Consider the following 25,022-nt stretch of genomic DNA (forward strand, 5'->3'; position numbering starts at 1 on the left):
AAACAAATACAGAAAATGGGACAAAATCCAGTGCAGGGGAAGGTGAGAGGAAGGATGAAATAATACTGCATTTGAGGAGATCATTGGAAATCCATGTAAAATGTGTGTAAGTCTGATTGGAGAGATAAGGGACCAGAGTTAGGTTAAATAAATAGGACAGCAAGTATATATTTGAAAAATTATCTGCACAAAAGTGATAAAGTAGTACAAGTTGATATGCTTTCTTCTTTAAAAAAACGTTGTCATAGCATCAAACCAAGTTTTGAGACATCAGATACATACGGAGTTCAAGTATGCAAGGAGGGAGAAGAGCCCATGCAGGAGAAAAGTTCCTTTTTTTATTATTTAGTTTTCCAGTTTTAATTCCAATACAGTGAGCATACAGTGTGGTATTAGTTAGGTGTACAATACAGTGAGTCAGCAATTTGAGGGCTCATGTCTACAGCACATACACTAAAATTGGAACAAGACAGAGAAGAGTGGCACAGCCCCTGTGCAAAGATGACACGCACATTCGTGACGCATTCCATATGCAAAACCCAGCAACGGGGCACCTGCGTGGCTCAGTTGGTTAACCATCCGACTCTTGGTTTCGGCACAGGTCATGGTCTCAGGGTGGTGAGATCGAGCCCCAGGCTGGGCTCCCCACTCAGCATGGAGTCTGCTTGAGACTCTCTCTCCCTCTGCCCCTTCCCAGCATGCTCTCCCTCTAAAATAAATAAGGAAATCTTTAAAAACAACCAAACAGTTGTGTACATCACTCAGTGCTCACCCTGTTAGATATACTCTTCAGTCCCCTTCCTCTATTTCACCTCCCGCCCACCTCTGGTAACCATCAGTTTGTTCTCTATGGAAAGTTCTCAGAGTAAGAAAAAAACAGGGTGGAGCCCTGCTCCCAGATGTGTTCTGTGCTCTCAGAAGTGAGGAGTGGAGGTGGCCGTGGGCCATGACATGGACCACTGTTACTGGAGTGATGGGGCGCAGACATTTGAGAAATGCCAAGAAAGCTGGTGGAAGGCCTCAACCTTCTCAGTAAAAACTAATGAACAAGGCCATTTGCTAAGAGTGAGTGAGGACGAGGTTGAATGCTTCGCTCAGACCTTGAAGAAAAGACAGGGAACCCCAGAACTGGGTAATCTGAGGGGAGATTTTAGAGCTGTGAGCAGGGCTTAGGAAGAACAGGGGATGGTGCATTACTCCAGGGCTGGCAGTAGGGGAGGCTCTAACCATCCCTGGGCCTGAAGGAGCCAGAGGAAGGTTGGGGGTGGCTAGAGACAGCTGTTTGGAGAGGACCATCTGACCAGAACTAGGGCCTTTAGCCCTAACCTAAAGGGCTATATCCCGCTGCAGGGAGCTGGTGACGCGGGTGCTGGGGAGTAAATAATCTGACCCTCTAGATCTCAGCTAAAACCATTCGCTGATCGGAGCCGGAAGCCAGAGGGCAAAAGCCAGGTGGTCGCAATCTCATGGTCACCTCCCTAGGCACAGAGCAGGGAAGATGAGGTGGGGGAAGGATTCAGCACAAGAGCTTCGGAAGAACAGAAAAGGGTTGGCCACGACACGGTACGGAAGGGAAGGGAGCCAAGAGAGGAAAAAGAATTACCCAGCTTCCCTGCGTCTGACTGATCTAGTCCTAGTCTGTACTTCAAAATAAAGGGATTTCTCTTTATCTGATTACAAGGATCATACACATTCATTGTAGAATATTCCAGAAGTATTAAACTGAAGAAGAAACTGGAAATGACCTCAAGTCCCACTCTCCAGTGGTAATCATTTCTAATTTTGAATATACTTACATTCTCTTCTATGAGCACAAATAAACTTTTCAAAAAACCAAAATGAGATTACCTTACACACACCTGAATCACCTAAGTTTCCTTGGCTTTAAGTAACAGAAACCAAATCAGATTCATTTCAGATTAATTACTCAGCTAATTCAAAAGATATTGACTGCCTGTAATGTATAAGGAATGTAATAGCATTATAGAACAGATTAAGTTTATAATTTCACGGAATTTCCATTCTAGTAGAGAGAGATATACAATAAGCAAATTATCAAATGATACATAATATTTTAGAGAGTCATAAATGCTGTAAAAAATAAAGCCGGGTAAAGGGATAGTGATGAGAGGCTAATGCGGTTGTCAACGTGAGCAACAGCGCGGGGGCTAGGAAGGAAACAAGGGTGACGGGAGTGAGACTTAGATTCTGGATGCGTTTCAAGGTAGAGCGAACCGATCCACTGACGAGCCTGCAAAGACTCCAGCTGCCCCTTCAGATCGACGCTCCGTCCCTCCCCGTAGCCTGGAGCCTGACCTCCACAGACCACATGCCTGGACTCTCCGTCCTCCTCTGCTTGTGTTCAGACCGTTGGACACTGGAGGGCAAAAGCAGAAGGAGACCAGGATATTTATTCCCCTGGCTCCTTCCTTGCCCACCTATAGCTTGGCAGGGACTGTCCTTCTCCACCTAAGGCCACAGCTCCTAGTAGGCAGCGGTCTGTTATGGCTACAGCTCGTGCAGGTGCTGGCAAACCCTCCCTACCCTGGGCTCCTTCTGGCCTGGGTTAGTGAAGTCTTCCCACTACCTCTTGGGTGCTTCACCATTTCTTAATAGTTTCCCTTAACTGGACCACATATTTCTTTCTTTCTTTTTTTTTTTTTTTAAAGATTTTATTTATTTATTTGACAGACAGAGATCACAAGTAGGCAGAGAGAGAGGAGGAAGCAGGCTCCCTGCCGAGCAGAGAGGCAGATGCGGGACTCGATCCCAGGACCCTGGGATCATGACCTGAGCCGAAGGCAGAGGCTTTAACCCACTGGGCCACCCAGGTGCCCCGAGGACCACATATTTCTAAAGAATCTTTTGAATTTTCCTCATATACCCCTTGAGTGTGCTATTGTATCCTGCGGGGACCCTGAGCAACACAGGATGGCGGGGGGGGGGGGTGACGAGGAGTCCAAGATGACTCCCGAGTTTCCAGTCTGAACATCTGAAAGAGGGGAGTTGCTGTTTCCTAAACTGGAGGAAGAATCAACAGCGTAAGATGAATTCATTAGAAGGATACGGGGTAGCAACAGAACAGAATGAAAAGCAAAAAGTAAGAGTGTGTTGAAGTTCCTGGTGTGTGGAGAGCTCAGATTCAGAAGCTGGCAATAATTAGATTAGGGATCCTAAAGGAAAATAGGAGCTCACAGCTCTCCATTTAAGGGAAGATGCAGGAGATGAGCTCCTACTGTCGGGAGGGGGAGATAAAACAAAAACTTGTTGACTACCTTTAGCTATAGCATCTAGCAAGCTCCAAGCCTAGTGGAAACTCGATACTGCTAAGCATCCTTCAGGGCACAAGACAACTCTCTCAACAAAGAATTACTCAGCCCCAAGCATGAGTAGTGCCAAGGTTGGGAAATCCTGTTCCCCATAAAGGCTACCACATGCTTCCATCTTGGTGTCTTAGGGAAGCAAATCGGATTATAGTACTCCAGATCCACTGACTCAAACTCTACTGGGAACTAATTTTATAAGCAGTGGTGGGCCCCTGGGTGGCTCAGTCAAGCGTCAGACTCTTGGGTTCAGCTCAGGGCATGATCTTGGGGGTCGGGACATGGAGCCTCATGTGGAGCTCCAGATGGGACTCCGCTCTAAGCAGGGAGTCTGCTTGAAGAGTCTCTCCCTCCGCCCCACCCCCACTCGCACGCATGCTCTCTAATAAATAAATAAATAAATAATATATATTTTTAAAAGTGGTCGTGGTAAATATACCGGTACTGTCTAAATGAGGCTCTGCAGGAATTTGGAAAGTTTTAAGAGCCTGGATTTATCTTTACAATGCTACAGTGCATGGCAACGGCACAAAGGAATATGACCCCCCCACTCAGGGCAGCATACCTTTGCTAGCGGCAAATAGAGGTTGTGTATGTGCTCACGTTTGCAGCTGAAGCTAATAAAGCTATAAACCATAAAGCTGCTTTAACTGTCGTGTGGGAACCTCCCCTGTAGCAGAGTATGGACTAATGACAGGTTCTGCGGCGGGCTTGCAGAGTCACTTTCCTCCGGCACAACATGCCTCTGTGTCCCAAGGATGGTCTTGAGTGACACGGACCTACCTGGGGTAGGATGAGAAAGTCACGGGAGAATGCATCGTACAGACACACGCTTGAGCTTAGCACAATGGTGGAGCTGAGAATCTGCGGTGGCCACGCAGCCGGGGAGGAGGCACTGACAGCAGATGAAGAGGGGAACTTTGCAAATGAGCCACAGAGCCTTGGGGCTTGGACGACTCCGTTGTTTCCTAGCATTCTGGCACAGAGACATTTTTTCATCAAGTAAGAATGATTTTTTTTTCTTTTTCTATTTGGAGATAGAAAGTTTTGTGTCTAAAAAACATGATTCATGTCCCAAGAAAGCTCCATTCTAGAAAACTCTGTCTCCTGGGCTGACTTATACCTCTTCAACCCCTTTGAATCTGATTTCGGATTCCCAGCTCTGAGGTCATACCTCTGCCTTTTATTTGCAAGGAAAGGGGATGTGGACCCTCAGAAAGAACAGGTCTTTCAGGGTAGAAATTGTACAGCAATGTTCCAGGAGTTTGAGTTCCAATTACCAGAAAAGTGTGATCATTCTACGGTTTTCCCCACCCCATTTTGCTACCTCCGGAAGTCCCCTAAGTTTACTTAACGGTACTTTCCTAAAGCTATAAAGTCAGGCGTTTTCCCCCCAAACTCAGGAATGTTTTGATTGTAAATATGAAATGATGTAAATATGAAATGACTGTAAATATGAAATATGAGTATTACAGTTTGGCTGTCGATTTAGTTCAGTAACTTAATTTGGTCGATCCATTGACTGATTTTGTTTTTCTGTCACAAATGTGTAAGTCATTTCTTCAGATATGTATTTTTTAAAATATTTTACTTATTTATTTGAGGTAGAACAAGAGTGAGAGAGAGAGCGCACAAGCACGGGGAGCAGCCGGGAGAGGGAGAAGTGGACTCCTTGCCGAGCAGAGAGCCTGATGTGGGGCTCGATTCAAGGACTCCGGGATCATGACCTGGGCTGAAGGCAGACGCTTAACCAACTGAGCTACTCAGGTGCCCCCAGATATGTATAGATATTTTGAACATTATGCATATTAACATTCAGTTACTGTGAATTAATCAGCAATTAATTCACTCAAAATATTAACTCATAAGGTTAACCAAAGTATATTTATACTATTATTAAATCTGTGTGTGTGATGCTTTATACATGTATCATAAATACTTAGTATTTTAAAAACATATTCTATATTTGTTTCACAGTCATTACTGTCTTTGGAGTAATTTTTAAAAATTAATCTCATTTTTTAAGGTTGTATCCATGTGTTCATTTTACGATATGGAAAAATGACATCCATGGAGTATTTTTCTTCCCCAACTAATGTAAATATTCTGTGACACATTATGATATTCCTTGTTACCTTTTGAAGCTTCTGATTTTCCTTCTCCTCATTGGCTTATTCTTTCTGGTAACAAAACAGCTAACTTAAAAGATACATTTGTGGGGCGCCTGGGTGGCCCAGAGGGTTAAGCCTCTGCCTTCGGCTCAGGCCATGGTCTCAAGGTCCTGGGATGGAGCCCCACATCCGGCTCTCTGCTAAGAGGGGAGCCTGCTTCCTCCTCTCTCTCTGTCTGCCTCTCTGTCTACTTATAATCTCTATCAAATGAATAAATAAAATCTTAAAAAGAAAAGATACATTTGTGACAAGGTCCTCATATGTGTACAAAATTTGTATTCTGACAATGATAATAACTGGAATCCCCAGTAAATGTACAAAAAAGAAAATATATCATTAAAACCTTATTAGTCCACTACAGAGGTCACTTAGGTTCATCTCAAAACGTGGTCCTCGGATACCTGAGGACGCAGCTGCTAAAATGCAGATTCAGGACTTCCTCTCAGAAATTCTGATTTTGCAAGTCAGAGTTGACCCAGGAATCTGGGTTTTTTTTTTTTTTTCTCCCTCAATGTAGCAAACAAGTGGCACTTTTACAAAATCTTTTTCATACGTGTGTTTATTCAGCTTTATTGAGCTATAATTGGCAAATAAAATTACAGATATTTAAAGTATACAAAGTGATTTGATATATGTATCCATTGTGAAAGGATTTCTGCATTTGACTTAATGAACACATCCATTACCTCACATATTTACCTTTTTTCTTTTTTTTCCTAAGAACACTTAAGTTCTACTCTCAGGGGCACCTGGGTGGCTCAGTTAAGCGTCTGCCTTTGGCTCAGGTCATGACCTGAGGGTCATGGGGTCAAGTCCCCCTGCCCCTCCGCCTGCTCATGCCCTTTCTCTCTCTCTCAAATAATTAAAATCTTTAAAAAAAAAAAAAAAAGAGTTCTATTTTCAGCAAGTTCTAATTATATAATACAGCGTTCAGAATTATAGTGACCAAATTGTACTTTAGGTCCTCAGCCCTTACTCGTCTATAACTGAACAGAGGTTTTCAGTTCTGTGTTCTTTACCAACTTCTCCCCATTTCCCGCACCCCCACCTCCTGGCAACCACCATTTTGCTCTGTTTATATGGGTCTGATTTTTTTTTCTTGGGTTCCATGTGTAAGCGACCCACGCAGTATTTGTCTTTCTTTGTCTGATTTATTTCACTTAGCACGATGCTCTCCAGGTCCATCAAAATTACTTCAAATGCCAGGCTTTGCTTCTTTTTAAAGACTAAATAATATTCCATCAAATCTATATCTATATATACATACACATATATGTGTATGTATATATATCATCTATTGACAGAGACTTAGGTTTCTATCAATCTGTTGATGGAAACTTGGGGTTTTCCACACTTTATCTACTGTGAATAATGTTGCAATGAACATGGGAGTGCATATAACACTTCAAGATAATGATGATTTTCCTCGAGATTGCTGGGTCGAATGGTATTCAATTTTTGATTTTTTGGGAACCTCCATACTGTTTTCGAGAGTGGCTGCACCAATTTATATACCCACCCACGGTGCACAAGGGTTCCCTTTCCTCCACATCTCCACCAGCAGTGAGGGAAATGGGGAGAGGTTGGTAAAGATAAGCATCTTTCTGGTAAGAGAGATCCTAATAGGCGTGAGGTGGTATCTCACTGTGGTTTTGATTTGCAGTTCCCTGATGATGAGTGACGTTGAGTATCTTTTCAGACGTTGGCCATTTGTAGGTCTTCTTCGGGTCTTTCGCCCATTTTTTATTTTGTTTTGTTTTGTTTTTCATTTTTTGGTTTTTGTTGTTTTGTTTTTGTTTTACTAACTAGTTGAGTTCCTTATATATTTTGGATATTAACTCCTTATTGGATGTGTGTTTTGCCAAATATTTTCTCCTATTCTGTAGGTTGTCTTTTCATTTTGTTGATCAGTTCCTTTGCTGTGCAGATTTTCATACTATTTTTTTTTATTCTATGAAATCTTTTCTTTACAAGATTTATTTGAGAGAGAGAGAGAAAGAGAGAGTGTGCAGGGACTTATGGAGAGGGAGAGAAGCAGACGCCCTGCTGAGTGTGGAGCCTGACTACATAGGGCTTTATCTCACGACCCTGAGATTATGACCTGAGCAGAAGTCAAGAGTTGGTGCCCACGCACCCTGCTATGCAGATTTTTAGTGTATATTCCTGACAACTTTGTCAGAAACTAACTAACTGTGTGGGCTTATTCCCTGGCTCTCTATTCTGTTTTGCTGATCTATATGTCTTTTTGTTTGTACCATACTGTTCTTATTATCTATAGCTCAAAATCAGGAAATTTGATGCCTGATTTTATGTCCTGCAACTTTACTGAATTTGTCTACTACATGTAACAGTTTTTACAGTGGGTCTTTAGGGTTTTCTATATGTAGTATCATGTCATCTGCAAACAGAGATCATTTTACTTCTTTCAGATGTGGATGCCTTTTATTTTTTTTTCTTGCCTAATTGCTTTGGCTAAGAATTCCAGTACTATGTTGAGTAAAAGTTGTGAGAGTAGGCATCCTTGTCTAGAAATCTGTACTTGAAAAGATTGCCATGTTATTTTTATGCCCAATGAAATGTAAGAACCATTTATTAAACAGATATCTCTTGTGTTTCCTATTTCATTTGAAATAGAGGATCAACTTCATACTTAATTTTGTCTTATAATTTTATATTCTTTTTTCTTTTAAAAAATGTCTCTAAAACTGTGTAAGCTTCAGAAACCTCAATGTACTCCTGCTGCAGGTCAATTCATAAAGTATATTTTTGTGTTTCTAAATGATACTCACAGATCATGTAATTCAAAGGAACATGATGGAAATCATGAAAAATTTCTAAAGGAGATATGAAGAAGTCATATCCAAAATAAGAAGAAATCCTGGTGTTGAGATATACCACATTTCCTTAAGCCGAGACCACTATGGAAGTCTGAAGCTGCCAGTTCTTGAGCATAAGTGGATGAAGGCAAGAGGCAGCAAGTTATGTGGTCACGGGAGTAGCTGACCTGTAGTATGTTTGGGGGCTCACCCCTGGTACCAGTCATGGTATTTGGTCAGATGACATTCTGTAACTAATCAGAGGTTTAACACTATTCCAGGACTAACTTGGGCAGCCCAATTTGGACTGGGGTTAAAAATATTAAGAAGATTGTATTATGTATTAGATGTATTATTATGCATTATGTATTAGATGTATTAGTCACCTTCCCATTCCTACTGTAGGAGAACCTGCCTTCTAGCCTTTGGTTATGCTTGTCTCAGGGAACTCTGCTTTCCTGGCTACAAATGGTTCAACCACGGGTAGACATCTCATTCAGCCTAAGCCAATTAGACGTTCTCATCTCAGAGACTGAACCAAAACACAGAGACTGAGGCTCTTCACGTTGTGCAGAGGAGCTCTTGGCCGTGGGAGGATTGCGGCCACCATAACACCGCGGCAAATCAAAGTCCCACATAAGAAACAGGGGATCGAACCTCAAAAGCCTTAGAAAGATCTGAAATCGATGGGTAGAAGAGAGGGTACAAACGGACATACCCCGAGGGGAAGAGATGAGAGGTCACATGACACCAGGAAAAGTAGTTTGGGGATGGTTACCTACTTCCTGTGAAAAAGTCCTCTACCTCTTGAAATTAGATCCCCCGAATCCCTTCAACCATCAACCCTCCCTCCCACACCGACAGAGCTGAGTGGAGTAGGTTTCTGTTCCCATCAGCCAAGATCCTTAATCAAGACAATCCGGAGGTACAGCCAGTTTCCAGAGTCGCTCAGGAAGGAAGCACATGGCCTGGGGAACGTGCTGCAGACTGCGGGGCTTCCTGCAGGTGCACGTGGAACGCTGGGGCTCTGCCTGACGGGCATCAGGATGCAGGAGACCAGACGTGGGTCAACAGGGCATGAAGCCAAGATGGCAGGGCCGCCGAAGAGGCAACCCCTTACCTACAAACAGCGAAGTGGGGGGGCATTTGAATGTCGAGATTTCAGCTGCATGGGAAAGGGTTATGTTCAGCTTCAGAGTCGTACTTGCCTTCTGTCCTGAACCTACTGTTCCATCCGTGCGCGCTCGGATGTGCAGGTCAGCACCGTCATCTAGACTGGCTCTCTGGGGCACTCCGTGCGGGGGTCACACTCTCTTGCAGTGACAGCATAGACACTTGCTGCAAAGTGAGCTGAGATCAGCCCTCAGCTCTCCTTCCCTGTTTCCTAGCTCCCCCGCCCCGTACTCTAAATACTGTAAGACTCTCCAGGGAACGGAGATGGATGGGAGCGAGGTACCAGCCAGAGCACCCACTGCTGGTGGTTTTTTAAGGACAGTTTGAGAGCTCCAGACCATATTAGCATGTGGCAGAGTTATTAACGGTCCTCTCGATATCCTTCATCTTCCGTACTAACGATCGTTTAAGCGAGACCCAAACTCAGCTAACAACGCACGGTCCATGGGACGCAGGCCAGGCGACATATGCTGGGTCAGGGGCTTCCTTCCCTCCTTCTCCTTCCGGTGAGCTGGAATCAGGGTGTGGCGAGGAGGTGTTGTCAGGCCCAGAAACGAAGCCAGCTCCCTAAGGATGGAAAAGTGACAAGGTGGACAGAATCGGGTCCCCATATTACAGAGCCACCACTTTGGTATCTGTATTTTTTGAGTCTTTTGTGTCAACAACATAGGCATTATCCTAACTAAGGCCTTCGTTGTGCAGACCCCTCTGATGATTCTCTCCCTGAGTCCTGGAACCTGCCATAAATCTAAGGGACGAGCGCAGAACATGTTTGGAGGGATGGTAGAAGGGGCACTTCACAGTGAGCCTGTATTGGGACAATAAAAAGAGCCTGAGATCGACCCACAAAGATTTTACCGGGATCTTAGAATAAAAGACAGAATAAAAGAATATTAGGAAAGTGGAAACTCTAAGTATTTCCCAAGAATACATAAAAAAGTTCCGCAAAATATTTGCAGAGCTGCCCTCAGTTTTCCCTTTAAATTATGATCACTGCATATTTCCCAATAAGCACACTTGTGTTTGTATCATTTTCTCCTGCTTCTGCGGTCAGTTTGTGTTCAGATTAGTATTTTAACTCAGGTCAAGGCCTTGTACATAGCTGATGCTCAATAAACATTTGGATATTTGTTTATTGAATCAGATACAGTTCCATTTAACCACAGATTTTACTAGCAAATGTGACTTAAAAAAATCAATTGACATTAACCTCAGTCTGCATCACACAATGTACTAGGTTGTGTTTAAATATGCTTTCGAGAGTTTATTGCACTCAGGGCGCCTGGGTGGCTCAGTGGGTTAAGCATCTGCCTTCAGCTCAGGTCATGCTCCCAGGGTCCTGGGATCGAGTCCTGCATCAGGCTCCTTGGTCAGCAGGGAGCCTGCTTCTCCCTCTCCCTCTGACCTTCCCACTCTCTCTTCCGCTCCCTCTCTCTAAAATAAAAAACAAAAAAACCCAAAAGCTTCTTAAAAACATTTTTAAAAAGGAAAGAAAATGGCTGTTCTTAAAAGAAGGAGAAGTGGGGGACTCTGGTGATCAGGCAAAATTTCATCAACTTCATGGCAAATACAACACGGAGTGTGTTGCTCTGGCCAGGATATTTCATCCCAGGAAATAATTCTTCCCAACAGCTTCTCTGAGGGGCCTACTCAGAAAACAGGCTCCACACACACACACACACACACACACACACATACACACACACACACACACACACAGGTTGGTGAATGATTGTGAATAACAGTTTATAAAAACGTAGTCAACTCTGAAGAACCAAGATGGCTGACCTAACTAGATACAAAATGGTTTCTGATAAGAAAAATAAAACTGAGAAAACTGAAGAGTAAAGATTGACTTTAAATATAATCTTCAGGAGCAATGCTTTCTCCTTAACTCTTTCTGAACGAACCATAATATTAAATGAAGAGTCATATTATTATTTATATTAACATTCTATGCATAAGTCATTGTAAGTCTCTTATAAGTAGAATTTTATGTTTCTACTCCTTTGTTGACAGAAAGTGAATTTTTCTCTTAAAAAGTCAGTTACGTTTAACACGAGGTCTTTCTTTACTTCTGCACTTTGAAAAATAAGGCCACCAGATGTTCTTCCAGATCTTGAGAAACAGGTGGGGAGAGGGTCAGAGACAGGAGAGGGAGAGAGAGAGAATATTCTGGAACTCACAGTAGTCTCCACAGGAAGGGATCGGGCGAGGCAGAGAGACTGCCCCCGAACTTCTTTGGGAGTGACCTCACTCCGAATAGTTGGGAGTCAAAGTGTCCAGACTCTTCAGGAGTTACACGGGATCACTTTAAATGTTACCTTATCCAGAGCCATAGAAGTTGATGACAGAGACAGAGCATAAGAGCTAAGCATCACAAGGAAATGTGTCAATGTAAAATTTGAAACTGCGAGTTATAAAAATGGAAAGCAGGACCACCCCATTTGGAAATTCACGGCAAGGGTTATAACACCAGCAGAGACAGACCCCCAGTTCACTCCACTCCCTCTTCACCTAGAATAACAGACATTGACTAAGAGGGACCTAATCCAGTACGAGCAGTGAGGACGGTGACGGTTGGTTAAGCACAAACTGTGAAGCAGTGACCCCTAGGTGTCATACCAAGGTCATTACCCATCTGAAGAATGCCAGCGGGGCAGCTGTGCCAGGGCAATCAGGCAGAGAACGGAGATGAAATTCTTTCCACAGCTGTCAAGCAGATCAAGTTTACTCTTCCAGGACCTGCCAAGGGAAAGGAGAAAGTTTGAGTCCTAGGAGGAATGGGGTACCAGGATTTACACAGGGGATGCTCAGACCAGAAATTCCTGTTGTCATGACCTCTACGCCTTGGGTTATACCCCCTCAAGCTGCTGTGGAAGATGAGAGTATGTATTGATTGCTACAAACTTTAAGGAATTTTTAAATGTAAAATGGTTGACTCTGACTGCAAAAAAAAAAAAAAAAAAAAAAGGCCTCCACCCCAAAAAAGCCTTTTGAAAATATTTTCTAATATTTTACTCTAACTTAACTCCTAACATTAGGGTTAATTTTAGTGTTATGATAGAAGATCCTGGTTTTGTTAGCATAGAAATTACATTTTGTCTTGGTTCCTTTGTTTAATGTATATCAAACGTAAAAAAGTCTACAGCTACTACTTGACAGTAAAATTTTTGTAAATTGAATTCAGTGACTCATGAGAACTTAGTGAATAACTACTTGGCTTTTGAATAGTTTTAGACACTAAAGCACAAATATATAAAATATATTTTAAAGGCAAAGGCAAAAAGCAAGATACTATGTATGAATACCAAAATAATATTATTAATAACATATATAGCCTTGTTTTCTTCATATAGACAAGATCTAGTTTCTGTGGCCTTAACGGTAACTTTCTACAGTAACGAATATGGTGCATATATTATAACGTATGTGGGAGTAGCTGTCAAAGGAAGTCTGTTCTATTCAACAGTTCTCTGGGTGGAAAAAACCTGACTTGGCATTCAAATCAGGCTTTTAATATTCATTACCTATTTATATGTATGTTATAAATTCCTGATAGTGGTCAGGAGGCCAAGTTTCAATGGACCTATAAAAATTGATCAGTAGCGCTCCCCGAGAGACATGATGGAGAAGGTCTGATATTGTGGGAGGAAGGGAAGTCCCCAAAGAATACTGATTTTTTTAAGCACAAAGATTGCTTCCTCTCACCATATTTCTGAAGCATTATTTTTCCTCCTTACCCAACCCTGTCCTCAAGCATTTAGAAGACATTATGGATTCAGGAATGGAAATTATCTCATAGAGTAGCGAATTTGGGGTATGTATTTTTTTTTTTTACTTTAAAATACAAGTGGTTATAAATATAAATAAGATTTAAGTCAAAATTAGCTGATCATTTTCTACATGGGTTGATCCAAAGAGTATTTTTGTGTGGTTAGATTTGGGGGGTCTTAATTTCTGCTATCAGGCAGTTCAAATGAGTATATTTAGAATAGCTTCCTGAAATATGTAAAGGAACACAATGAAATGGTAGAGAATATTCCTGTGGATGGATTACTTAGAGAATTTATGGCATACTTCTTCCAGTGGCAATCTTTCAAGGTAAAATAGGAAAACTATTTTTCCAAGTTGGATTTAATTTCATTTAATTTCATTAGAGACAGAAGATAAACTCCTTTATTTATCAACATAATATTTGTGTTGATATGTTCGAAAGTAAAAAAGAAACTGATTTGGGCAAAACCTTTGTTTCTTCATGCTGTTAATGAAGCCCTTTCCCTAGAGCACTGAGGATGGAAGCCACACCGGGTCAGGCTCGTAGGATGACCAGTAGCAAGGAGGAAATGGTGGGGAAGGAAAGGAACACAGAGCAGCTCTGATGCATTAGATGTTTCTTTTGTAGGAAACGAGCATCTCCTTCGAATGATGCTGAAGTCTTCGTCACTCACCCACAAAATCTGCTCATTTAATAGAATTCACTGAACCAGCTAGTGGTGTTACCCACCCATAGGTACTCTGAAACCCATAAACTCGATAACACTGTGTTTAAGAGGGAAAGTGAAAAGTGGGCTATTTCCAAGGAACTAACTGCCAAGCTCTCTTCCCTTTTTTTATGCTTTCCCACCAGGTCTCTGTCCCCATTAATTGTGCAAGTTCATTTTTGCTTCCCTTCTGGCTTATCGGATCTTTTACTCTGCTGGTTTTCTAGACTTTGCTTTCTGTTCTTTCCTGCTCTGGAGGGATGTGACCATAAACCTATAATTCAGATCACTTTCGAGTAGTCTCACGAGACTCTCCTGCCCATCCTATCTGTGTCTTGTCCTCTGATGGACGAGGGGACAGAGGACCCAGAATGGAATGGGCCAAAAGAACAGGCTGGGACCGTAAGACTTTAAATTCTGAGGCTCCAGCAAAAATGTAAAGAGTTCCTTGCTCTATATGAGCTACAGAGAGAAATCTCTCCAGCAGAAAGGATGAAACATCTTTTCAGCTTTATGCATCCTCTGCAAAGAGATGATGCTTCAACAATGTTTATACTTTAAGAGCCACCAAGCCCAGCTGGTATACAAACTGGGTTCTTTTTTTCCCACCTACATTTTTGTCTTCCTTCCTAAATTCATATTTCACTCTGGTAGGAGGCATGGCTAAAAAGAATCCTTGAAATAAGGCATGGAAACAAAAGAAAAAGTTAAGAGAAAAAACCCAAGTGGGGAGAATAAATAATAGAGAAAAATATTTTTGAAACGAGTAAACATTCTGAAATATGTGAAAGGCTAATTGCTAAAACTACGTGGACTGGAACGGAAAATATTGAAAAGAAAAAGTACAATGCCAATAAAACCAAATTTTTCATCTGTCAAAACATACTGAAGATGAGGGGTGCCTTGGTGGCTCAGTGGGTTAAAGCCTCTGCCTTTGGCTCAGGTCGTGATCTCAGGGTCCTGGGATCGAGCCCCGTGTCGGGCTCTCTGCTCAGCAGGAAGCCTGCTTCCTCCCCTCTCTCTCTGCCTGCCTCTTTGCCTGCTTGTGATCTGTCAAATAAAAAACATTTTTTAAAAATACTGAAGATGAAACCTGATAGACAAATATTCCAATATACATTCTCTAATAGAATTATAATATAATGGAGAAAAACTGAAAGCTTTTCCGCTAAGGTCAGGAACACGGCAGGGATGTCCATTATCACCACTGCTATTCAACATCGTACTAGAGGTCCTAGCCTCAGCAATCAGACAACAAAAGGAAATTAAAGGCATCCAAATCGGCAAAGAAGAAGTCAAATTATCACTCTTCGCAGATGATATGATACTATATGTGGAAAACCCAAAAGACTCCACTCCAAAACTGCTAGAACTTATACAGGAATTCAGTAAAGTGTCAGGATATAAAATCAATGCACAGAAATCAGTTGCGTTTCTCTACACCAACAGCAAGACAGAAGAAAGAGATATTAAGGAGTCAATCCCATTTACAATTGCATCCAAAACCATAAGATACCTAGGAATAAACCTAACCAAAGAGACACAGAATCTATACTCAGAAAACTATAAAGTACTCATGAAAGAAATTGAGGAAGACACAAAGAAATGGAAAAATGTTCCATGCTCCTGGATTGGAAGAATAAATATTGTGAAAATGTCTATGCTACCTAAAGCAATCTACACATTTAATGCAATTCCTATCAAAGTACCATCCATCTTTTTCAAAGAAATGGAACAAATAATTCTAAAATTTATATGGAACCAGAAAAGACCTCGAATAGCCAAAGGGATATTGAAAAAGAAAGCCAACGTTGGTGGCATCACAATTCCGGACTTCAAGCTCTATTACAAAGCTGTCATCATCAAGACAGCATGGTACTGGCACAAAAACAGACACATAGATCAATGGAACAGAATAGAGAGCCCAGAAATAGACCCTCAACTCTATGGTCAACTAATCTTCGACAAAGCAGGAAAGAATGTCCAATGGAAAAAAGACAGCCTTTTCAATAAATGGTGCTGGGAAAATTGGACAGCCACATGCAGAAAAATGAAATTGGACCATTTCCTTACACCACACACAAAAATAGACTCAAAATGGATGAAGGACCTCAATGTACGAAAGGAATCCATCAAAATCCTTGAGGAGAACACGGGCAGCAACCTCTTCGACCTCTGCCGCAGCAACATCTTCCTAGGAACAACGCAAAAGGCAAGGGAAGCAAGGGCAAAAATGAACTATTGGGATTTCATCAAGATCAAAAGCTTTTGCACAGCAAAGGAAACAGTTAACAAAATCAAAAGACAACTGACAGAATGGGAGAAGATATTTGCAAACGACATATCAGATAAAGGACTAGTGTCCAGAATCTATAAAGAACTTAGCAAACTCAACACCCAAAGAACAAATAATACAATCAAGAAATGGGCAGAAGACATGAACAGACATTTCTGCAAAGAAGACATCCAGATGGCGAACAGACACATGAAAAAGTGCTCCATATCACTCGGCATCAGGGAAATACAAATCAAAACCACAATGAGATATCACCTCACACCAGTCAGAATGGCTAAAATCAACAAGTCAGGAAATGACAGATGCTGGCGAGGATGCGGAGAAAGGGGAACCCTCCTACACTGTTGGTGGGAATGCAAGCTGGTGCAGCCACTCTGGAAAACAGCATGGAGGTTCCTCAAAATGTTGAAAATAGAACTGTCCTATGACCCAGCAATTGCACTATTGGGTATTTACCCTAAAGATACAAATGTAGTGATCCAAAGGGACACGTGCACCCGAATGTTTATAGCAGCAATGTCCACAATAGCCAAACTATGGAAAGAACCTAGATGTCCATCAACAGATGAATGGATCAAGAAGATGTGGTATATATACACAATGGAATACTATGCAGCCATCAAAAGAAATGAAATTTTGCCATTTGCGACAACATGGATGGAACTAGAGTGTATCATGCTTAGCGAAATAAGTCAAGCAGAGAAAGACAACTATCATATGATCTCCCTGATATGAGGAAGTGGTGATGCAACATGGAGGCTTAAGTGGGTAGAAGAATAAATGAAACAAGATGGGATTGGGAGGGAGACAAACCATAAGTGACTCTTAATCTCACAAAACAAACTGAGGGTTGCCGGGGGGAGGGGGTTGGGGAGAAGGGGGTGGGATTGTGGACATTGGGGAGGGTATGTGATTTGGTGAGTGCTGTGAAGTGTGTAAACCTGGTGATTCACAGACCTGGGGATAAAAATATATGTTTATAAAAAATATATGTTTATAAAAAATAAAAAATTAAAAAAAAAAAAGAATTATAATATTCTATGGGAACACTTCACTATTATAAGATGTTTAAGGTCATGTCTGATTAGACATGACAGGGCCATGAGAAAGTTACTGGTTAATTGTAAATTCAACAAACTGCTTAGTATGGTACTTGGGGCCCTTTGCGATCTGAATCCCAAATTACCTTTACTGTATAGGGTAGTATGATGATTAATTTTCTCTGTCACCTTGGCTGGGCTGGAGTGCTCATCTTTTGGTCAATAATTATTTTAGATGTTTCTGAGAAGGTGTTTTTTTGAATGAGATTTAACATTTAAATTGGACTTTAAAGCAGATTACCCTGTATAAAGTCGGTGGACCTCATCTAATCAGTTGAAGGCCTTCATAGAACAAAGACTGACCTCTCCTGGGCAAGCAGGAATTCTGTGAGCAGACTGCCTTTGGACTTGAACTGCAACTATTCCCTGGGTCTCTGGTCTGCCAGCCTACTCTGCAGATTTTGGACTTACCAAGCTTCCATGATCATGTGAGCTAATTCCTTAGGATAAATGTCCCTTTCTTTCTCCATATAAAGATGTGGATATCAACATAGATGCATCCTTTTGATTCATTTCTCTGAGAAACCTTGACTAATATAGGCAATGATAAGATCTGGATTCTATAATGAGAAATATGGGTTCAGATCCTAGCTCTGCCATTTACTGTTTAACACATGATGGCAAAGCTATTTTAACTAAGCCTGTTTCCACATCTTTAAAATGGGAATAACAATGATCTGACAGGATTCCTTCTTGCCCAGGAGAGGTCAGTCTTTGTTCTATGAAGGCCTTCAACGGATTAGATGAGGCCCACCTACTTTATACAGGGTAATCTGCTTTAAAGTCCAATTTAAATGTTAATCTCATTCCCCTTGATGCTCTATTCTTTCATTTCTGCTACTTCCTTTCTTGTCTTAAGGTTGTTCCCATCTATGTAGCTAAACCTGAACTTTCCCTTCCATACCTGTGGTAGTTTTAAAAATATGTTCACAAATTCTTTGATACTCTTCCCTTGACGTTTAATCCTCCTCTCCTTCAGTATAGCCTGGACTTAGTGAGTTTCTGTCCGTCTCCATTTCTCTCATCACTTGTTGTGAGTTGCTTCTGTCTCTCTGTTTCTGTCCGTCTCCATTTCTCTCATCACTTGTTGTGGGGGAACCAGCTGCCTGTTCACAAGCGGGCTTTTCGTGACTTCGGCTCCAGCAAATCACTTCATTGCAGCCCTATTAGAGACCCTGAATCAGAACTACCCACCTAAGATCCTCCTGGTTCCTGAGCCTCAGAAACTGTGTGAGACACCACAACTAAGTCTAATTTTGTAAATTTGACCCCTGGCAAATAATTCATGGTGCATGCAAGTCTGTAGAAGCACCCTCTAACCAACCTACAGAATTTCTCCTTTCTGTTTCCCCATAGCATTCTGCATGTAACTGTTATAAAACTTTTCTTGTTGTATTAATAATGTTCCTTAACGTGTGTGTCTCCTTTGCAAGACTGAGAGCTGCTTGAGGATGGGCTATCTTTAACTGTATTAAATGAAAAAAAAAAAAAAAATCAAACTCAAGCCTGGCACATAAAGGACTCTTAAGTTAGGACAACAGTTAGTGTTTCCTGTGTTGTACATTGTTCTAAGTCTTTTGCAAATATTGTCCCATTTAATTCTCATAAAAACCTAGGAGATATTTTATTACCTTCATCTCTCAGATGATGAAACTGAGGTCAAATTATAGAGAAGCTGATTCACATGCTCACTGACACACAGCTAATAAATGTTGTTGAATTACACAATGATTGAATGAATAGGTGTCTTAAAAACAGGACTATGTATAACATGCCTTCCAATCCCTTAAGTACCAAGCCCAGTATGCAACTGGGACTCAGTAGTTACTAAATCACTGCCTGGTAATAAAAGTAGCTTAGTTGTGTGAGACAGAAGTCTTGGAAACCGTGATTGTGGATAATTGATCCCCAAACAGCTCTTTTCCTTTACTCAGAAGAAATAAGGGTTGCAGTAAACATGTTGTGATGAGACTAAAAATACACTTTGGAAGACGTTTACCTTTCTCTCCAAACATCTCCCATAAATGTTTGACAAGAAACTACGTGTATTGATAGTTTGATTATATAAGATATATTTAGGGCACCTGGGTGGCTCAGTCCATTGGGCGTCTGCCTTCAGATTGGGTCATGATCTCAGGGTCCTAGGATTGGATCCCACAGGCGGGCTCCCTGCTCAGCTGGGAGCCTGCTTCTCCCTCTCCCTCTGCCGCTTCCCCTGCTTGTGCTCTCTTTCTCTCAAGTAAATGAAATCTTGAAAAAATTAAAAAGGATTTTTTTCTGAATTCACTAAATTTGGTGGTTCAGGAATTCAAAAACAATTTGTGAAAGAGTAAAGTGATGTTATTTAAATGCTGTATTTTTCTTCCAACAATAAGAAACGGATAAAATGTTTCTGCTGAAGACCTTTTGGCTTACAAATTTCAAATAGGTGGCTGCTATTTGACTTCTGAGGCCTTGTTAATGAAACATGCAACCAATGATCCCTTCAGGTGAGGTCTTTCTAAATAGACACCTAACTATAAGAAGCCTAAATCCCGCTGACATTCAGGGTAAAGTCTGGAAAGCAGCTTGTGGTTTTCTATTTTAGAAGTTTTGGCTTGTTTTGCCTGAGCACTTTCCCCCACCTACTAGTAAATAGGAGGTCCGTATACTATTTGATGAATGGGGACTCATTCCCTCTTGATGTCTATTTGGGAAGTTTACTCCTCTTATATTCTATCACTGTAGCGATTAATGAAAACGTATTTTGGAAGCTGTAAAAAGATCCTTAAATGTAAGCAGATTCTAAAGATAAGTGATTATAGTGACACTAAATCATTTCCTTTGTTTCTGGAGGCCTCCGTATTTCTCCTACAAGACAGTACCGTCATAAATTGTCTGCTGGGAACGTTACCCTAAAAGTTTCATTTAAGACAAAGGAGACCAGAAATTTCTGTCTTTAAGATGTAATATCCCTGTCTTCTATACTCATAAAAAGGTATGCAGTGTGGGGTGCCTGGGTGGCTCAGTGGGTTAAAGCCACTGTCTTCGGCTCAGGTCATGATCCCAGGGTCCTGAGATCGAGCCCCACATCAGGCTCCCTGCTCATCGGGGAGCCTGCTTCCTCCTCTCTCTCTCTCTGCCTGCCTCTCTGCCTACTTGTGATCTCTGCCTGTCAAATAAATAAATAAAATCTAAAAAAATAAAAAATAAAAAGGTATGCAGTGCACTTCTAATTATTTTTCCTGGACTATTAAAGATGGCAAACCACTTTGTGCTCACCAACTTGATTCCCTTCAGCTGTCCTAGACTTTCCAAAGGGTCTCACTTGACACCATTTTGCATTTCAGAGCAGTCATTTCCTGTGATGGTAGCACCGTTCCTCAGGTGTTTCCTTACTCTACCACCCCGCATTTGAAACAAGGCGTGTTTATTATTTCAAGATTCAGTATTCCAGTCATGAAATAGAACAAGGCTAAGAAAATTGAATAACCTCCTTTTAAGCAAAAAAATCAACTCTCTGGAAACACAAATATAAACTGCTAACTAAAACCTTTTAAAAAAAAAAAATGTGTTCTAAGATTAAAGGCAAGACAAAAATAACCAGAGGGCGAGTATTTTTATTCAAAGATTTAATGCAAGCCAGAAATACCCACAGGGTGAAGCAGGGAAGAGTGGTTACTGAAAGCACAGCTGGCTCTGGAGTCAGACAAGGAAGGTCTGCACACCGGCTGTGCCTCTCCACGCTGTGTGACCAGTCCTGCAGATTTACTTGACCTCTATATTTTCTGCAAAATGGGGACAACAAAAACACCTACTACAGGGGAGTGTTGTGGGGATAAAAATGAGAGAATGCACCAAACGTGCAATGCCTGGTATATTGTAAGTAATCAACACATTTTAGTTATTATTAGTTGCAAGTGCCATGTAGAAAGATATTTATTTTTTAACCAATAGGACAAAAAGGAAACATTTCTAAAAAAGACTGAAAAAATGAAAAAAATATGAATTCCTTACCAATAAATGGATAGTAACATCTTTTCTTCATATGCCTTATTTATTTTCTCAGGTAATTTCAAAGGCTTTTTTACAACGACAACCATCGTAATATCAACGTCACAGTTATTAAGGAAAAAGAGACGTGGATTAAAAGTAAGTTCTTATGAGTGAACAGTGTAGAAGAATGCTGATAGCTTTTGTTAGGACAGTTGGAACTTGTTCCTTAGCACCTATTAATTACTCAAAATTACATTTATAGTGCTATAGACTAAATTGTCACTGGCACTCTCACAGACAGTAAGATACTTTTAATAAACCTAAACTTCAAAAAGGTTAAATATATAATGAAGTAGAAGCTCTTGAATATTCCCAGTTACGTTTTAATTGGTTTAACCCCACTGCCAAACAACTTGGCAAATTTGGTATTCAACAAAATCCATAAAACGGCAAAGACCATTGGACCCAGGAATAATCCAAAAAAGGTTCTGAAGGACAATTAATTGGATTATTTTTGTTTCTTTCCTTCATTTTTCTGATAACAGCATTATTGACATATAATTCACATTTCATTCAATCCAATTAAGTATACAATTCAATGGTTTTTTAGTATATTCAGAGTCGTACAACCATCATCACAATCAATTTTAGAACATTTGCCTCAAAAAGAAACCCAACAATCTTTGGCTATCATTCCCCAATTCCATCTCTGCACCCAGGGCTATGCAACCATTAATCCTTTCTGTCTCTATGGATCTGCCTATCCTGGACGTATCCTGGACATTTCATAAAAACAAAGTCATCATGCTAAGTGAAAGAAACCTGCCACAAAAGACTTCCTATGTTCTCGAGGATCATTCATGTTACACCATATATCAACACCAAAGTCATCATGCTAAGTGAAAGAAACCTGCCACAAAAGACTTCCTATGTTCTCGAGGATCATTCATGTTACACCATATATCATCAACACATCCTTCTTATGGCCAAATATTTCATTGCGTAGATATACCACATTTAATTTATGTGTTCATCAGTTGGTGGACGTACATACCGTTTCACCTTTTGGCTTGTACGGATAATGCTATTATGAATATTCATGGACAATTTTTTTTTTAATTTTAAAATTTTTAGTTTTTAAGTAATCTCTATACCCAACCCAGAGCTTAAACTTACAACCCTGAGATCAAGAGTCACATGCTCTAATGACTGAGCCAGCCAGGCACCCCACATGGACAAGTTTTTGCTTGGACATGCCCCCATTTTTCTCGGCTATCTACCTAGAAGTAGAATTTATATGATTCTTACAGGAGTGAAAATTATGGTCCGACAGTGTAATGATGCTGCACTCCCAGAGGTATTATGCAGAAATGCTATACTCTGAAAAGTACTCTACAGAAAAATTTTGGCCATGTAAAAAGAAAACCACATAATAATATGGAAAAAGGCTCCATGAAACGAACAAAAGGGTAAAACCCACTTAAAATCCTTCCTGCGCCTCCCTTCCCCTTCTCCATCCGATGGCCCCAAGGACCTCAATTCTCCCCTCCTCCATTCTCAGGACCAGCTAGATACACCACCTTTCAGAGATCTTCTTACAACCTCTCAGCTTCAGAACCTTTGTACTTGTTGTTTTCCCCTGCCTGTATCACTTTTCCCCCCACTTCTTTGCCCAGGGGTTTCAAGTCTCATCTTAAATGTCGCTTCCTCAGAAAATCCTTCTCCGATATTCCTACCTAGTCTAAGGTTGAGTATTTCCACAGCAGTTTGCAATTTTCCATCTTAATACTTTTGATACTGGTAATTGTTTATTGGCTTCGTAATCAGATACTGAGAGGTTACTACATGCAGGGATGAAGAGTGAGAACAAAACACAAGATCCTAGACCTTGTATTCTAGGGAGTGAACTCAGCATACGTATACAGATCAATGTACTGAGTAATTTTTTTTTTTAACTCATTTTCTTCCAGTGTAGTGAACATGCAGTGTTATACTCGTTTCTGGTGTACACTACACACCAACATAGCGATTCAACAGTTCCATACGTTAGTTCGCGTTCATCAGTTAAATGTACTATTAATTCCCTTCATCTATTTCACCCATCCCCCACCTGTCTCCTTTCTGGTAGCCATCTGTTCTCTATAGTTGAGTCTGGTTTTGTTTTGTTTTTGTTTGTTTGTTTCTCTCTTTTTTCCTTCATTACCTATTTTGTGCCTTAAATTCCCCAGTAAGTGAAATCATACATTTGTCTTTCTCTGATTGGCTTATCACTTAGCATTATCCTCCCTAGAGCCAGTCTTGTTGCAAATGACAAGATTCTGCCCTTTTACGGCTGAATAATATTCCACATCTTGATCCATTCGTCTATAGATGGATACCCGGGCTGCTTCCACAGTTTGGCTATTGTACATAAGGCTGCAATAAACTTATGGGTGCATATACCCCTTCAAATTAGTGTTTCCCTGTTCTTTGGTAAATATGTACCGGGTAACTTTAGATTGTGATTATTAGCTTAGTATTTATTCTGTTTGCATTGCACACTCCATGAAGGCAGGAGCTATTTCTGTCTTGGTTCCTTCCAGCTCGCTAGTGCCTACCACTGAGTCTGGTCGGATGAATAAGCCCAATACAATTTTTTTCAATGACTGACAAAACAGGCATCTAAAAAACAGAAATGGAAAACACAAAGGAGATTACTCCTGTAAATGGTTGAGTTTGGGATTTTCCCCCCCTTTCCTCTTTCAAAACTCTAATTTCACATCTTCTTTCTCTAATTAAAACAATTAAAAGACGAGCCAGAAATTACCACAGGTGAGTAAAAGAGCCTCAAATAAAACACATTTATATGTCACCACACACTCGTTAAACACCTGGTAATAAAACCTGCTCCAATAGGTGTGTTGGTTCAGTGGACACAATTCCCTTGGCGCATTACCAAGCATGCTCCCTGCCATCGATAGTATAATTTACCGTTTTAAAAGGCCTTTAACACCCAAGACGATGCTTAAGGATAGGATCTTCCAAACTGCCAGATTTCTAAAGTGCTCGACCGCCTACCTCCATCCGGTATGTGCCACCAGAAAAAAGCCGCAATTCTACTTATATGCAATAGACAATTTTTTGCGAGGTCAACAAAGAATGCAAAATCTTTAACACAACAGAAAACCAGCGCCTTCCAAATAAACCCTTCCTACAAGCCCTAGACACTCCTCAGTCTGGATCACATCTGGCAGCTTCGCGGTGGCACAGGGAGCCTCGGGACGAGCCCCGCCCCCAAGGGGAGCGCTCAGCGGCTGCTTTCTTCCCCGGGGCGCATGCGCAGCGCACTCTCCGGCCACCGCACGCCTCGGCCAGCGAGCGGACGGCGCTTACGTCACCGAGAGCGGCCGCTGTGCCCTTCCGCTTCTTCCAGGGAAACGAGATCGCGCACCTTTGAGTTATGTTGGCCTGTAGGAACTGTCTTCCCTTCTCGACCCCAGTACTAAAGACTTCGCCCGCCCGTCTCCAACAGCCCAGCCTCTTGCCGCACTCCCCTGTACGCTCTTTGGACGGTGAAGGCCACGGAAAAGAAAAAAGGGGGAGGGGGGAGATCAGCTCAGCGCTGTTTACAGCGAGTGAGCGGGTCTAGGAATCGGTCCGCGAGGGCGGAGCCGACGGAGCCGGCACTTCTTCCTCCCCTCCCCT

General features: G+C 41.4%; 1 long non-coding RNA gene and 1 other non-coding gene across 2 annotated transcripts; one reads left to right on the plus strand and one right to left on the minus strand.

Moving 5' to 3' along the window:
• Positions 1–354: 354 nt before the first annotated feature.
• On the minus strand, positions 355–24,892 carry LOC131822476 (uncharacterized). The gene is made up of 4 exons (XR_009350284.1): positions 24,309–24,892; positions 12,109–12,228; positions 4,107–4,299; positions 355–2,377 (listed from the first exon to the last, which is right to left on the minus strand). It is a non-coding gene; the product is annotated as an uncharacterized LOC131822476 (long non-coding RNA).
• LOC131822928 (U6 spliceosomal RNA) lies at positions 430–536 on the plus strand. The gene has a single exon (XR_009350401.1). It is a non-coding gene; the product is annotated as a U6 spliceosomal RNA (small nuclear RNA).
• Positions 24,893–25,022: the final 130 nt, after the last annotated feature.

This window comes from Mustela lutreola, chromosome 1 (assembly GCF_030435805.1).
Source record: "Mustela lutreola isolate mMusLut2 chromosome 1, mMusLut2.pri, whole genome shotgun sequence".
In the NCBI taxonomy this organism is placed as follows: domain Eukaryota; kingdom Metazoa; phylum Chordata; class Mammalia; order Carnivora; family Mustelidae; genus Mustela; species Mustela lutreola.